The sequence below is a fragment of the Anneissia japonica genome, unplaced genomic scaffold, assembly GCF_011630105.1.
Source record: "Anneissia japonica isolate Jap-2015-1 unplaced genomic scaffold, ASM1163010v1 scaffold287760_len733007_cov179, whole genome shotgun sequence".
NCBI lineage: Eukaryota > Metazoa > Echinodermata > Crinoidea > Comatulida > Comatulidae > Anneissia > Anneissia japonica.
Window position 1 is genome coordinate 663,203 of NW_022699005.1, and position 18,678 is coordinate 681,880.

General features: G+C 35.9%; 1 protein-coding gene across 1 annotated transcript in view; it reads left to right on the forward strand.

The window, feature by feature from the left end:
• Nucleotides 1-18,678, forward strand: part of LOC117102784 (probable serine/threonine-protein kinase kinX) — an 81,868-nt gene that overhangs the window by 16,650 nt on the left and 46,540 nt on the right. The gene's annotated exons all lie outside the window — the stretch shown is intronic.

Below are 18,678 nucleotides of genomic sequence, written 5' to 3' on the forward strand. Positions count from 1 at the left end.
TAATAATAAAAAACAACATTTTTAAAGCGCCTATTAAAGCAAACAAAACTGGCTTGTCACCGGCGCTGGAAAATGTAAGAAAGAAGTTGAACTATTTGAAGAGGATTGATTTAAGAATAGATTTGAATAATTGCGGATCAGAAATGATACGTAATTGAGGAGGCAGAGAGTTCCAGGGTTTAGGAGCAGAGAAAGAAAAAGAGCATTCACCGGTACGAATATGCTTGACTCGTGGAGTAACAAGTTTGAGGGATTGAGAAGAACGAGTAAAACGGGAAGAAACCTGTTTGTCAAAAAGCGAACAGAGATAAAGTGGGGCACGACCATGGATAGATTTTTGGGTGAGAAGAATAATTTTGAAAATGATTCGCTTTAATATAATATATATATGGGGTAGCCAAAATGTAGACATACTCGTAAATGTTTGCTATGCCCCCGGGTTGAAGGGGTGTCGATTTCAACAACAAAATCTGGATAAAGTTGAGAAGACTGAGAAAGAAGAACAAGATTTTTAATTGTGCAATTTGAACCCCATTGGAAATGGGCTGGATTCCCGGCCTAATGGGTGTTCCAGATGCTAGTTGTGTTTGATAATTGTAAAAAAAAAATCCTATATTGTATTTCTATATTTTATATTTTATACATGAGCATCAAATAAATTCAATTCAATTCAACTCAAGTTTTTGAGAATGCTTTGGATGTAATAGATTCTTATATGAATGGCAAAATTCATGACGACTTTAAGGTTACACCTACTGGTCTGAAAATGGCGAATAAAATATATGATGATTTCAAGTGTATTTTTGGATCCAGCTTAAGGGCCATCAAATCCAGTGAATGAAGAGAAGATGGAACTTTTAGAAGAAGAATGTGGGGCATGGCATGACATTTAGAATGGGATATTGGCTCATGAAGTGATGAAGCTGCTAAGTCGTAGCAACTCGTGGTGCCTACCAGATCCAGCAAATATCCTGTTCATTACAGAACTGTCCGCCAGCAGTTGACAGCCCTTTCATCCAACAAGCCAGATAAGCATTTACAAGAATGTAAGAATGAGAGATGTGCAAAATGCAAATATGTTTTCACTAGTGAAATTGATCGTACAAAACACTCCCTGGTCCACAAAACACAAATGCAAACACACAATTTTCGTCCATATTAATAAGATTTTGTTTATGCATGTTTGAATACTGCAGTACAGTATTGAAAAGTGTTATTATTTAATTCTAACAAGGAACTTTTTCATGACCATGGGATCCATGACTCGTCGTTATGCAACTGTCAATACCTTACCTATACGTTCACATCAATCCCGGATTCCGGTCCGGAGTCCGGAGAAAGAATAGTAAAAAATGGGTTCAGTGGTAAATAATGACCGTTTACACCAAATTCGTACGATTTCAAATCCGGACTCCGGATTTGGACCGATGGATCTGAGAGCCATTTGTATTCTGATATCGTACGTTTTTTTTTCTTGGACCAATCAGCAACAAACTTGGTTGGTTTGAACCAATCGAACGCACGCATGCTTATCCCGAACAACCGTGTTCCGTGCGCGATGTGAATGCAGCGTTCAAAAAACGTAGCAACTCACTATTTTTTGTCCGGCCTGCTCCAGACCGTATCCGGGCTTGATGTGAACGTAGCTTAACAAACAATTGAAAAGTATCGTTACTACATATTGAATTAAATGAACGAAAGAATGAATAAATGAATGAAAACCGAATTGGGAAGTGAAAAGTAATTCACTGTGGTATAGAATAAAGGGGAATCATAAATCTTTACATTTTTTTACCAGCAGTTCAATGTTTTTCCAGTCTTTTGGTATAGTTTCAATAATAATGAATATCGAAGCTGCAGCAATCCAACTGGCTCTACACACCCCAGATAACACCCCCACCTCCTCTCCTTCATGTCAATCCTTGTTACTGCCCTGCAGTAATGATGTCCTGTTAGGAATTGTTTGTGTGCTTTATCAAGGATTGTCTGATGGTCTAATAAGGACAACATATTTTATATAATTATAAAAAATAAAAATGGTAATGTCAGTAATATTTAAAAAAAAATTTCATTATTATAAACATGAAAATCCTAAAAATATGCTAGCATTTTCAGCTTTATGACAATCCCAGATATCATACTGGTTCCGCATTTTACATTTTGGTATTATTTCTAATCGTCTATTCTTTCCGAGACTACATAAACCTTGTAACGATTTATCTTTGTGCATACCTAGTACAAATAGACACACGCACCTGGGTCATAGGTCGCCATTTTTCGTTATGCTGAATCATGGGGAAAATCGAGTTTACTTAAATCCAATCCAATAAAATCCCATATTTGTACAGCGATCTATATACTGATATACTTTATTATTTGTTACCTTTGTGTTAGGTGCATTTTGAGAGTGTGTCATTTATGGGGCGCTACACTTACATATTTGACCTACTTGACTTTGGACTATCTTGTAGGAGAATAATGAATTTGGAAGTACTGTACATGTATAATATTGTAGTACGCTTCGTTTTCAGTGACTGTTGTTGGATCAAAGTATTGCAGGGGTTCTGAGGGCTTTAAAGTATAACTAATCCCCAATAATACTGGACTAAAAATTACTGGTTAAAATGTAAACATTTCAGATTTTTATTTAAATCACAAATTTTACATTCAGTACTTTCTATAATGCCATGGAAATCGCATGCCACCCACATGATATACGGGGCTGGAAAACTACACTTATTTTTCAATTAGTACAATATTATACGCTTTATTATTTATATATATCTTCTCAATTTTCAAGTTTTGTTTTTTATTTTTTTTTCACGTCAAGGCTCTTTAATTTGAAATTCACACACCATTCCTAATTTCGTTGCTCTACTTCTGATACCATATGCATTTGCAGTCACAGTGCTCGGTGGGCATTTTTACTTTCTTATTAGATCTATGAAATTAAAGCTTTTGAGTGTATTCGAAAGTTTCAAGTTCTAAATCTACAATTTGGTTACCTACTCCAATACATGTAATATGATAATTAGATTAGTAAGAGCGGAGCGCTATCACCAATAAGTTGTGCTACGGCATGACATGCTATGCATTACACATGTGAGGAGGAGGTTATCGCTACGCTTACCTACGTTGTAATAAGGAAATTGGACTGTGTTGAATAAAATACCCATTGTTATGTGAACTGCTGATCGACTAGTGTCTCTTTTTTTAGCAAAATATTTCAGGGTGGCAGCCTGTAGATAGCGATCAAATGTTGTATAACACGGCGTCGACTATGGACTGCCTCCTCTGCCTTCAGTTCACAATCATCATGCAGTCATTACCAATCACTATGCAGTCATTACCAATCACTATGCAGAACTTACCAATCACTATGCAGTACTTACCAATCACTATGCAGTCATTACCATTCACTATGCAGTGCATTGACAACGCGACAAAACGTGACCTCTGACCCAGGGGTTTAGCCAAAAAACAAAAAATAGCCTGTCCAAAATGGGAGCTAGTGGGCGTGTCACTGATCCGATGGGTGGGCCACGCCCATCTTTGGGAATCCCCACCGAATATTGGTACGAAAACAATGTACATTCAATCAATAAATGTTGTTTTTATGAAACTTAAATATGATTTAGCTTTAGTTGAATGTAACATTTGATAGATTTGAAGAATATAAAGAATTTGCTGAAGGTAGACCAGGCCCAATTAGGCCAGGCCAAGCTGCTGATTAGGACAAGCCGTCATGCCGTCACGGTAAAAGTGGCCGTCCTAAATAACTGTAGGCGCGCTGTCCTAAATAACTGTAGGCGCGCCGTCCTAAATAACTGTAGGCGCGCCGTCCAAAAGACGGCCAGACGGCTCGAGCGCTGGCTAAGCCTATGTTCTGACCCCCGTCTATAAACCTACGATCGTCGTAAACAGTGTAAAGCGAACCCCAATGCATATATGTGAGTAAACCAGGCTTTAGCTTGATATTTACCGTGCGAATACATAGATAGATAGATACAGGGGCGGATTCAGGATTTGAAAGAGGTGGGGGTGGGAGGGTTCAAAACGTTTCCAAAAATACCCAAAATGAAAAGGGGTCCGGGGGTCCTCCCCATGAAAATTTCCCTCATGAATTCGCCATTGTATGGGGAATCCTTTAACGCTCAGGTGACCTGGGGTTTAAAAAAAAATACCGTAAAGGCCTATTATACTCACGTATAGACGAGGCTTAAATAGCAAATTACGATTGAAAAAGGGGGTCGTCTTATACGCACGACATTCAGATTTTAGATGCTTATAATCATGTTCGTCATATGTGCGGATCGTCCGTAAATCTGGTTTTCCAGTAGGCGAATTTATTCAAGCGAATCCAAAGCGTCGGCTTATGCACATGCGCATTTACATTCTTATCGGAGTTTTTGAGAAGCGAAAAAATGCACAACCAATCAGAGCTCAGGAAGCGAGCCGACGCTTTGATTCGCGCGAATAAATTCGCCTAGTGGAAAACCAGCTTAACACGCGAACTTACTACTGCAATGAAGCAACTGTTGTGAATGAAAAAAAAATTTAAATTTGGGAAAATACGTTTTTGGTGGTGAAGATTTAAAAACTTATAAAATGGTATTATTTGGAAGATTACCCTTGAATTTGGCTCCATTTATCCAGCTAGATGCAGTATACAGGACCACAAAAAAAAAAAAAATGAAATTCCGACCATGAAACAGGGAGTCGTCTTATACGACAGACATACAAATATCAACCAAAACTCGGGGGTCGTCTTATAGGACCTACGCGAGTATATACGGTATTTCTTATTACGGAACCCCTGCGGAAGTTCACGTTCCCGTTATATAATCAACGGTTGGTTGTAACAATAAACTCGCAAGACTACTCGCGACTACTAGATTCTACAAGTGCGTGGTTGGCTGGGTTGTTTTGTACGGAAGCACATAAGTGCCGTTTGACTTGATGACTTGTCAATATAATTTATGTTGTCAAGTCGACATAATATACATATCATGTCGCCATTTCAAGATGAACTATCTTTCCAAGACGACATATTGAAAATGTTATGTTGTCATGGCGAGATAGATTATCTTGACAAGTCGACGTAAAAAAAATGTATGTTGTCATGGCGAGATAGATTATCTTGACAAGTCGACTTAGTAAAAATTGTATGTTGTCATGGCGAGATAGGTTATCTTGAAAAGTCGACATAGTTGAAGTTGTATGTTGTAATGGCGAGATAGATTATCTTGACAAGTCGACATAATACATATTGTATGTTGTCGGTAAATCGTTTCAAATGATTTTTATTATTTTTTTTGTTTTTTTTTTTGTTTTTTTGCAAGGGGCAGCACATCTTTAAACGTAATAGGTATCTACCAACTGATTGCGACGCCAATGTCGATCTTATGAACAATGCGATACCATTAAGTCTTATTGATTAGTGGTTACCGAGGGGAGCATCCTATAATATAGGCACAGGTTTACACGCCATTATGAAATGTGCAGGCAAACTAATTTTAGTTCCTCCCCATGTTTTTCAGCCAATAGTATTGTAATATTTTAATATTCTACATTAGCTGGTGAATGTAGTTATAATAGCTGTGAGGCAATTTTTGGTTTCTACATTAGCTGTTGAGCGTTCTACATTAAGCTGGGGTTCATTTTCTTTTTACTACATAAGTTGTTGGTATTTCTACATTAGCGGGGTGATTTAGAACTTTTAGATGAACATTTAGATGATGACAATTGAAACAGACTCAATCAAGAATCATACATTCGATTAGGAGGCCATTATATGTGTTTGTTTATTATGACGTCATAAGCTCGAACATGGTCTGTGTACCATGATGTGACATATCCCTTTTCTAGTTATAATAATCAACTTTTATAGCACTAAACTAAATCATACTAATACTATCATAAATCTGTTATACACAATGATTTGGATGATAGTTAAACTATTATTAAAGTGTGGGTTATGGTTTAAACATTTGTTAAGAACTTAAGACAGATTGATAGAGATTCTATTATATTGTAATCGGATTGGACCATAGCTAAACAACTATTCTTTATGCCTAGGTCATAACAAAATTTTTGTACTTGCTTGGCATTCGCTTAACACGACCACTTCGTCTCAGCTCAACATGTGATTCGCGTTGTGGGTCAATGTTTTTCGCTTTCTGTGTTTACTCTGTGTTTGCTCTCGAATTTGGGTTTGTTTCCTCATAATCACATACTTCTATTTGATAATTCAAGAACTAATTATGGGACTGATTGAGGTAGTTCCTGTTTCTGCGATATATTTGCCCATTTCCAGTGACAACAATGTATGAACAGGGAATAATCATGCTTTTCAATAACTTTGGCTGGAGCCAATTCGCGACCCTTTGATATGTTTACGACTTCGCCTGTTTGAAATGGCTTTAAACGCTTTACTCCGCGGTTGTAGTACTTCTTGAATTTTTGCTGTCTTTTGATCAAAGTGCCTTTCGCGTTTTTAACAACTTTGGGCTGTAGTAATGTCTTACAGGCTGGAAGTTTGGTTCTGAGTTTCCAGCTCATAAATAACTGTACCGGAGAATATGACTCCCAGCTATTAGGGAATCACACAATATCAACGGTGCACCATAGAAGTCAGGGTCATCATCAACAGTTTTTCTCAACAGTTGTTTTACGGTTTGGATGCATCGTTCTGCCTGTCCATTAGTCTAACTGTACGTCGGACTTGACATAACCAATTCAAATTCCAAAATCTTTGCAAACTGTTTCATTTCAAAACTAACGAATGGCATATTGTCGCTCTTGAAGGTCTGTGTGGAATTCCATGTCTTGCAAATATTCCTTTAAGACTCTCAATCACGTCTGTAGCAGTTTTGTATCTCAAGGTAACAACTACAGGGTACTTTGAGAAATAGTCCACGACAATAAGATAATCACAATTGCCATAATGAAAAATATCAGCTCCCTCTTTCCGCCTTGGTCCGTTTGGCACAAGATTTGGTAAGAGAGGCTCCTTCTGGTTATGTCGTTTGTATTTGGCACATGTAATGCATCTGGCAACCATATCTTCAATTTTACGCGAAAGACATGGAAAATACATTACTTGTCGAGCTCTAGCTTTGCATTCCGCAAACACCGAGATGTCTTTCATGCACTCGTTCTAACATACATTTTCTTAAGCTCATTGTTATTATCAACTTTTGGGCAAGCGAAGACTTAGGGAATTTAGTGCTTCGTCAGTGGCTGTTGCCTTGCGTACTCCATCAAGTCGGAATTTACTCATACTTAATGTTTCTTCAACACTGTGAACATGATAGATTAAGGTCTCGGTTTGGTCAGTATTATTTGTTTTGTCCTCATGAAGCTCTGCTTAAGGCATCTGCAATATACATCTGACTTCCTGGTACATATTTGGACATTAATGTACATTAAGAGTTTTAGCTTCATCTGTTGTAGAAGAGGACTTGCTTTATGAATGGACTTCCGTGTTATATATTCAAGCGGTTTTATATTCAAACTTTATTTCAAAAATCATACTGCAAATAATATACAACTTCTGTTAATTTAAGTCTTGTGACTAGTTATTGTACGTTGCATTTATCAAAACATACATGTTTGAAAAAATTTCATCCATGACACCTTATCATTAGCAATTTTTTTAAGATACATGAGGTCTTCATAACTATTAAGACAAAGATGTCTTTTTTTTTAAATCCATCTGCAATTGATTCAGTAATTTACTTTGTGGTCTACCAGCACGCCCTTTATATGTTTTTGAATTACATGGCAGTAAACGCTAGTATATTTTCATCTAATCTAACTATGTGACCTAGCATCCTTCAACGTGATTTTTCAATCGTTTTTGACAGTTGAGATGTGTTAGTTATTTTATACAAGTTTACATTACTAATTCTTTGAGGCCAAAATATTTTCAAAATTATTCTTAAATGTTTTCTGTGGAACGCATCAACTTTGTTCCACCATTTAACAGGCAGTTCCCAACTATTCGAGTTATATATTAAAACTGAAACAACAAGTGCGTTATAAAGACTCTTAATTTAGTATATAGTGATATATTCTTGTTGTTACATGTTTTCATATAATTACTGAATGCTACTGTGGATAAAATCATTCGATGTTTAACATCAGAAATACTATCAAGCATTGTCCCTAGTACTTTATGATTACGTCATTCTTTGGACCTATGTTTATTAGTCTTGTCAATATAAACATGAGTAAATTCAGTTTTTGTTGAGTTAATATACAAACTCAACTGCCTGAAAGTACCAGTAGCTACAGCTGACATTTTATCTAATTTGTCTTTGTCTTCGTCTATAAAATCAATATCATCTGCATACTCACATTCCAATGGTATACGCTATATGTAGATTTGGTCAAAATGGATTGCAGATAGCACGCATATGAACTAATGCACTCGCTAAAGTAACAGTAAATAGAAGACCAGCCAAACAATCACCCTGAAAAGAGCCAACAGTACCATCAAACGCAGTGGATACATTATTACCAGTCTGAACTTTTAAAACACTATTTGACAATAAAAATCTAACTAGTCTAAGACTATCTTTGTTACACCCAGCATCCTCTAACAAATTAATAACTCTTTTTCTGTTAATGGTATCAATGGCAGATGTCATGTCAATTCCAATTTTATGAAATAAAAAGTAAAGTTGTCCTCTACCTTCCTTGTACCATTGATATAAATTAAGAATACTAGAGCGCTAACTGAAATGCATTCGATGTTCGAAAAACGCAGGGCTGTGTTTGTGTACCATCCAAGATGGCTGCCATAAATTTAGCCAATCAAATTTCGCCTAAGCACCATCATTTGCGATTGCGCCCTCAATTCACACAGAACGTACAGTACAGCTAGTTACCCGTATGTTTGAAACTCTAGCGTGGCGGTGTATGGGTGTAATGTACACGATTTTAATTTTCATTCCTTGGTACGTTATTTTTGAATAAGATGCTCCACTTGGCCTCGTTTTGGCTACGATAGTTTAATAATTTTTTATTACATTTACTCATTATCACTAATAAAATAATAGTCAGATGGCTTATTTATGGTAATAATATGTATACTAAGTCTGAAGGTGGCGCTTTACTACGACGGCCATCTTGGATGGTACACATACATAACTCTGCATTGCTCCGCCATCTTGTCAGCACTCTAGTTGTTTAATAGCTCTATGGTTTGTACGCACTCTGCCATGGATCAGTATACTCTTCGACTATTTTTTCGATGCGTTTAAATGTCACTAATGAAAGAATCTTGCGAATAGAATTGCTCAATGTTAATGGTCTCAAACTCTTGCAAGAACCTTTCGGTTTATTTGCTGTTTGAAGTGGCGTAATTATTCCTTCACCAACACAATTTCAAGGGTGTATTTTTCTCAAAACAATTGTTGACTATATTAGCGATTTTTCCATGAACATTGTCGTTTGCATACTTAACTTTCCTGGAATTTGGTCAGGTCCACTTGCACGATAATTGTTTAACGTTAGAGCAGCATTTCGTATTTCTTCGACTGTGATAGGATTATTTAACGGTTTTAGTGTGTTGATAAAAGCTGGTAATGAATCAACATCGTCACTCGCAAATTGCTTCTGAAACCAGTCTCTTACTATTTCTCATTTACGTTTGTCTGAGAATAACATATTGTCGTCTTGATAAGTTACATCAATTTGTTTAGATTTCTCAGATTTGACAACTGTTTGACTGCTTCAAACATTTTACGAGAGTCATTTGTTGAATTTATGACTTCAGCTAGTTCATTTGCGCTTATTTCTTCAATTTCTTTTTTACGTTTGATTATTAAATTCTTACATTTATTTATTTTTTTACGAATTATTGTACGGTCAAGTGACTTGTCTGTTTCGTTTAATTTTAAACATAACTTATGTCTTTCATCTGTTTAATCATTTTGTCGTTTTTACATTTTGATTTTTTAACACAACCAATCGTATTATTTGCTGCTATACGAATACAATTCAACAACTTAGACACACATATATTTGGATTTAAATGCCTATCATTACGGTTAGAATTGGTTAATTGTACATCAATTTCATCGCAAAATTGATTTCTGTTGTGAGACGTAGTTAACAATGAGCAATTGAATACTTCTCTAGGTTTTTGCTTTTTAAATGTTTGCACTCGATCATGTACCTTAAAATGTGCACAAATAATCCTGTGGTCACTATAAGTTTTAGTACCAGAAAATGCTCTAGAATTAGTAAGGGTACTTTTAAACCGAATACGGCACAACACATAATCAATTTGAGAATAATACGGTATTGTCTCATTTGAACTAGTATTAGTTTTATAATTTTTATGCCAACCAGTATGTGTAGCAATATGTTTAGCTTTGTGTTTAAACGCTGTATTAGAAGCAAATAAAGATCTTCGAATTATAACATTTAACATTTCAGGTCCATTGTCATTTATAGACCCATAACCGTAAGAACCAATGAAGTCATTTATGCCAGGGACAGATATACTACAACTTTTACCCAACTTAGCATTAAAATCTCCTAAAACAAAAAGCTCCTAGTTGGCTGGAATATCACATGCTTTATCCAATTCACTATAAAAATTGGTTAATAAATGTGGACTTTCCTGAGCTTTAACACTTGTAGGTCCATAGACATTAACAACTCTACAACATATGTATAATTTATTTCGACTGGGTAATGAAATATTTAAATATGCAACATTGCCGCTAATAGTATTCCAACACTCAATGTATGGAATGATAGTTTTACTCAATACAAAACCGATTCCTCTATGAAGAGATTGTTGCTTAAAGCAAATTAACTTATTACCTGATGGAAAAGTAAATTCTTCATGATTCTTTATTTTGGTTTCTTGAATACCGATAATATGCGTTCTATACCTTTGACAATCTTGGTCAATCTCAGCGGTTTATGATCAGAGTAAACTTCGACAGTACGACCATAGACATATTGATGTAATGTCTCTCATAAGTAACGTATCGCTAACATTTCCTTCTAGATTTGAAAGTAATTGCTTTCAGCAGATATCAACGCACGTGATGCATAGCGCACTGGGTAGTGTTCTTGTAATAATACGCTTCCTATCTCAAACGATGATGCGTTACACTGAACATAGAACTTTATTACTGAATGAGAACTCAGCGCTAGCTTAAGGCGCTTCAATGCTTCTTCACGGGGATGTTCCAAGACTCATGCAACATCCTTCTTAAGAAGATCCCTTAAGGGTGCAGTGATCTTAGACAGATTTTGTACAAATGGGGACAAATGTAATCATGATACCCATGATTCGTCTCAGCTCAGATTTGTCACAGGGGGTTGGCATGTCATTAATAGCCTTGACTTGCAACAGAAATCATCCATTTGGATAGACTCTACACATCTCTTTATGGTACCTAACTGGTTACAAGCTTTTAGCCCTAAACCAGGTGGGCCATTAACATCAGTTATGACAAATACAAAATCATCTGAACATGCCATATCAGGATCAATTGGATGCTTACTGTAATTTATTAGTTGTGTTTTTGATTTATTCACAATGGTGTTTATGTTCATTTTCTCGAAATCTGTTTTCGAGACCATTACACTCGCACTAGTATCTACTTTTATTCTTATATCACATCCATTTATGGTCGCATAAAACCATGCATCATTTTCATTTGACTGAACAATATCAACTATTGATTCATAAAACTGCCAAAACTGCATTGACATGTCTCCATCAACACACTCATCCTTAAGCACTGAATAAACTTTTCTAGGTGTATTACTAAACACTGTCTTATTACATCTACGTCTAGAGTGTCGATAAATATAGATGACTAGAGTGTTGATAAGAAATTATGACTAGGCTTACTGTGATATTGAGAAGTAAAATATCCAATCCTCGAGCATGGCCTGCACTATACATTATATGCGGGACATTGTCTAGGTGAAAGACCATTCCACATCGCTGACAATCTTACTATCGTCTCCCATCACTTTAATTTTCATATGTTGATCAGAAATGCTAAAAAAAAAAGTTGTCACGTAAGATTGTTACCTTATCCTTAAATTTACAATTGTCAGCCATAGTGCGTAGATCGTTTAAAAATTCATATAGGCCTTGCCCTTCAGGCCTCTTGTAACTCGAAAATTGAGCCCGCAGCGCCATCACAGGGTCCCGTTTTTTGACAATAGACTTCGTATTGCTCTGGCACATCATTATACTTTTCTCGGGATTGTTCCTCAGGAAACGTGAAGTTATTACATTTCTCTAGGCATCTAGCATCTAGTACAGTAAGTAATATAGCGATCGTTACCTTGTCTGATGCTATCATGAACAATTCGAAACGTTGTTTCCGTCTTTTCCACTGCGTCGAAATTGACGGACCATCAAAATCAAACGGGGCAGGTAATTTGAATTTTACGCTCTCCATTTCTATAATTATTTTAAAACTGCTTTTGACACCATGTAACATTCGGATGATGACGATTAAAACAGACTCAATAAAGAATCATACACTCGATTAGTAGGCCATTACATGTGTGTGTGTGTTTATTATGACGTCATAGGCTCGAACATGGTCTGTGTAATGAAAAGCATCTACAGAACACATTGATATAAGATAGTACCATGATGTCACACTTCATTAGCCGTGGAGTGTGCTACATTAACAGTTGTTACTATATTACCTGTTGTTTTCTACATTAATGGTTGTAACAGGTGTATATATTCCACCTGATCAAACAGTACACTAGAAGATCCGTCAAGTTACAATGATATGCCGGTATTCTTAAAATGAACTTTAGTCGTAGTTTGAGCTGAGACTTCAAAATTTCGTTATTTCGTATTCTTAAAACGAACTTCGACTAGCACTACGACTAAATCACGCGAACCTCGACTAAAATTATACCACCTCAGGCCGATTTTTTTTAGTCAGCCTAGGGTCAGGCTAAATCGCCGACTTGAAATATTTACCCCACTAAAAATATGCTTTTTGCAACTTACGATAAAGTGAAGTGAATATAAACGATTTTATAAACAGTTCTAATGTATCTTCAGTGTGTTCAAGAAAAGGGACATTATGTTTAGCTTCCAAGAAGCGAAATTAACATGTTTAGCTAGCCACATGCAACAGTTCCAGATTTCCTCGAAATCCCCTCGCGTTGCGGTCACGTATCTTCACCGTAGCAACAACATGGCGCCGCCCTCGCTTGACCTCAACTATAATAATTCTCCAAAGACAGCCAATTTTCAGTGACAGTTCATATTCTATATCGTTAGATGTTAACGACTAATATAGTTATTAGAATATTATTTTTGGACGAAAAATGGTCTATTATGAATTATGAGGAATATAAAATATAGCCGCGTTAGTCTGTACAGTATAGAAAGTATAAAGTAAAAAACAGCAGCACTTTTGAGACTAACAATATATAATTTATTCTCTAGCTTTCGTCCACACAGTGGACTTCATCAGGAGACTGAATGAATTATGAGGTAATATGTTTTTAAAAGGCAGACGGCATATTAATATTCATCCGAGTTACCGGATCTCTGAAATTTCGTCTGCTACTAAAATTAGCTCTTTTCATTTGTTAGTTTGATAGTTGTTGCTTGCCAGCCGTCTTCAGCTGAACTACAACTACGACTTGACTTAGTTGTAGATAGAACTTCGACTACATTGTTTGTGAATACAAATTGAAGTTGAATTTCTAGATGGAAGTTCGACTAAAGTTTGTTTGTTTGAAAAATACCTATGTAGAAACTTCCTGTTTCGATTTACAGTAATATCTCCAATATGTCACAAATGTAATCATTTCTAAAAGAAATGTACATTAATTAGTAATGGCCTATAAATTATATGACTAGCGACAAATTCAAGTCCAATCTAATCCAATCCAATCCAATGTTTGTGGTGGATATTGCTGTATTAAACAGAGAATTCCTGAACTTTAAAATAATTAAATTGGCCTTAAGTTAATTTCGGTAAAATGTGCAAATGTAGGTTTTACGATAAAGCATTATTGTTATAATCTAAGTGGGGTTTGTAAAACGGTTTGTCGAAATGTATCGCTACTCCTGCATTGAACAGAGAACAGTATTCTTTCAAAAAGGAAAGAAAATGTAGCATGAAACTGGTCGTTAGTGCACGAACATCATATGAAATTATTAAAGGCATAGTCTAGCATTATTTGGCTCAGTGTTTAAGTGTGAATTATATTGAAAGTGATTGGGTTTTGAACTGAAAACTGCCCCAGTATGGAAAACACAAACATCCTGTATTTAACTAAAAGAATTGTGTAGGTTTTCCATTTATGTCCGTGTGAATGAGCTAATGATAATGATATGTAGAGCTATGCTACCTTCCTAGTTCTTTAACTAGAGTATATTTGTTCTAAAGTACAAATATTTAACAGTAGCGAATCTTGGAATCAAAATAAAACCACCTCAGCCCTACCATGGTTGGGGCTAAGATACACTTTATTTTTTTATGTCTATGTCACTTCTAGATGGGCAGAAATGCAACTAGCAGTTTCAATATTTGAAGGTAATTTTCTTTCATCCCTATCCCCCATTTAATTTGTAAAATTTAGGCGACTCATGGTTGATCTTCCGCCAATAAGATTATGGATAGAAAATTAAGACATCTTGAATCTTGGAATTCGACACAGATAGGAGGGGAGGGGTATAAAGACAGTAGATTTTACAAATAGGGGGTTTACGCTACCTCAGCCACACCCTGGTTGAGGCTGAGGTAGGAAATTGTTATGTTTATGGCCGGAAATGACACTGTCTGAATATATAATTTGTTATCCCCATTTACTTTTAATTTGTCAAAATTAGGGCTCCCTCCTGATGTTTTAAGATTTATTTAATATTCAGGTAAAAGAAATACAAGAGAAAACATGAAAACAAGATGTAGATTACCTGAGGATTACCAGACTCCTTAGGGGTTCGCGAAAAATAATTGGGATTGGGATCAAAGAGGTTCGCAGGGGGTTCGCGAAAAATGTAGGGTCCACAAAAATGTTGCGGTTCCTCGGGATTATTTTGATTCTTATCCATCCCATGTTGATGTCACTACCAAATGACCGATGCTACACATATGCGTCACTATACAACATTTCTATTGTTTACTTTAACATGAACAAAGTTTATGAATGAAATTATTCAAGGTTTTTGAAGGCCCAAAGATTCGCGTACCCGCTAGGTCAAGCCTTACTTTTGTTTAGAGGGTAGCAGCGCCAAGACGCGAAAAGGAAAGTAAAATCATTAAATTGACCCCAGATTCCGGACAATGATCTTCGAGTACAGTAGATTGCATTTACTTTCATTGAGAGTTCCAGTTTTCTTCGTAGGACTAGAAAGAGCATAGGAAGTGGGGAAGCCCCTACATTATAAAAATTGGGAAAAAGAAAATAAGCCTACATTCTTCACGTTATTCCCATGTAGATGATGAAAAAACGAAGACCCCTGGTAATTTCACGAACAAAAGTTCAAATGTTCTCGTATTTTTTTATTTTTTTTTATTCAACATTTCACCCAGAGGTACCCCACAAGGCAATCTCAAGCCTTAGTAACGAAGTACCTCTGAAAATAATACAAATAACAAATACAATGGCACTTGTTACAAAAAGTAAAAGTTTAAATTTAATAAAAATACACTGTCTGACAAATAAAAATTCAATCTAAACCTGATGATCAAGCTCTTTGAATTCAGTGAAACTAATTTCTTACAAAACGAGAAATCAGCAAAGATAGTTGGAAAAAAAAATTGGATTACAGTGATCGACTTATTTCTTTGAGTAACAAAAAGGGGACATATTATAAAATAATGGAAAGGGGTTTCTATACTGTTTCCACAAGCACAATTTGGATCAGCCTTCAAACCATAAGAATGTAAATGAAAATTAAGGCTGCTAAAACCAAGTCTTATTCTTGTATGTATTTCATTAGTTTTTTAGACACAGTATCATAATATCTTATATTTGTTGGAAAACATTCTTTGAATTTAAACGCAGAAATTGATGGAGAATTTTTTATTTCATTATTAAAGGTGTTCAATCAGAGGTAACAGAGTATATAAATGATGAATTATATAATTCAGTTCTGCAAAGTGGGAGTTTCAAAACATTGACAATAAATACTGCAGCATTTGATTATTTCTTATTTTGTAAAATAAACACTGTTTAGAATAACTTTAAACAGTTGGCCAACCAAGTTCAGTACGTAGTGCTGTATGACTAGTATACCTCCATGCACCTGTACAGATTCTTGCAACTCATTTGAAGATTTTCTAGATCTGAAGCTAGGCTGCTGTGGTGATATTATCCCACACAGAGGAAGCACATTCTAACAGTGGTCGAATACAAGTGATATAAATTTTTACTAAATTTGGCCGTGATATGAATGTTTTTACATGTTTCATCATATTTAATGATGAAGTGGCTTTATTTAATATTAATTGTATATGCCTATTCCATGATAAATCATAACTAAATATTACACCTAAGTGTTGATGATATTTAACAAAATTAATTTCATAATTTTCAAAGAATAAACATAAGTCAACCTGTGTTTGCATCAGACTTTTTGAAAACAGAACTACCTTGGTTTTATCAGCATTAAATTTTACCTTCCACCTTTCAGCCCATTCAGAAATAGTTTTTAAATCGTCATTCAATCTAATTGCAATGTTGTTTCTATCATGACCAACTTCATATAAGCATGTATCATTTATATAAGCTAAGAATAAAAATGGACCCAAGACTGATCCTTGTGGAACACCTGCAATGTTATTTTTCCATTGATTTTAAACGCCTTGGATAACTACACGTTGCTGTCGATTAGAAAGATAACTTAAAAACCATTTATATAAATTACCTGTAATACCATACTGTCTTAACTTGAACAGTACATCAGTATGCCATACCTTATCAAAATCTTTGGATATATCAGAAAAAAAACCGAACAGACTATATAATAATAATCTCGTAATTATGATTTTGTGACAGCCTGGTGTAGTATCATTTAGAAAAAAAATATATATATAATGTCGGTCTAATGGAATTGCTTCGCTGATATCATTTTTGGCAAGGTATGCGGGTCGGGCAATATTTTGTGTTATTTTTATAGCAGTAGTGATGGTGTCATATTTTACAGTTTTGTGTGTTTCAGATATAATAAAGTTAACTGAATAGAAAAAAGTGTTTATGTAATAATCAAAATTTGCCGTCTAGCTTTTTACAAAGGGCCAACGGTGAAGTCTTAAATGCTAAAAAAGGAGGCTTGTCAAATGGGCATGCGATACGGCCATGGTATACCTCGGGATGAATCTTTGCGTTAACGATGTCTGGTTGCCCAAGTGCTGATGTGGAATTAAAGCATGTGGTTTCTTATTCTGGGCCTTTGAAATTGAGGCTAAACCCTTTTGTGAAACCTTCAACCTTCAATTTATTTGCTTTACTGGTGTGTGGGAATGGGGTTTTCGTGGTTGTATTGTTAGCGGTAACGACTTGTGGACGAGAGGCATTTGTTATGTGAGGGGTTGGGGCGTTGTTAGTATAGTTGTGGCATAATCCACACTTTGGGCAGGTATGTTTGTGTCCACAACTGCCGGTGGTATCAAATGAGGTGCATCGTGTGTTTGGTCTATGATATGAAAAGCACCACTTTTTGGGGACCTCTGGATATAGAGATGCTACACGACCGCCGGTTAATTTTGGGTGGGCTTTGTACCTGTTTTAGCGGAAGGGGGAGGGGTCAAGGTCGACAGTTGTAAGTCACATTTAAGAGACGACCAACGGTATTGTATCTGCTCCATCTTTATCCTGTGCTGGTGATAATAAGCCTCCCAATTTAAACCTTGCCTCGTCATAGTTTTGATGGCTTTCAATAAATTTAGTGAATAGCTCCCTGAAGTCGTACGTGTTCTGTTGAGTGTATACGGCAAAAGACTCATCAAACACCTGACTCGGCTTCGTTTGGGTATAGGTGGAAAAACTCTACAAAGTTAGTTCCCAGATTCTTTGTTTGAATTTAATAGGTATGCCTGCTGCTTTTACCATACCAGGGGAGGAGGGGGTGCCACCCCCCCCCCCCCTCTTTTAGGGTGTAAAAAAAACGAAAGAAAAAGAAAAAAAATGATAGCCCAGAACGCCCCAAATATTATTTTCAGGCGTCTAGAACACAAAAATTTCGCGGGGGCATTTCTATATATATATATATATAACCATTTAAAAAAAATGGCCTAAACCAAAATACGTGAATCAGATGGTTTAGCAAAATCAAGAAATATGATTGCTCCGGGTTTATTGTTGTCGTTTGTATAATAAGACAGTTAATCGTTAAAATCTTATGTTCTTCACCTGCAAATCTTCCCTTTAAATAGCCTTTGTGATATTAATTATAGAGCCAATAACATTTTTATACAATAATAACTTACTATACAATAGGATATTATTTTGATTTGTATTATAGATATATAATAAAATATATAAATTTGTATAAAAGACTCATCAAACACCTGACTCGGCTTCGTTTGGGTATAGGTGGAAAAACTCTACAAAGTTAGTTCCCAGATTCTTTGTTTGAATTTAATAGGTATGCCTGCTGCTTTTACCATACCAGGGGAGGAGGGGGTGCCACCCCCCCCCCCCCCC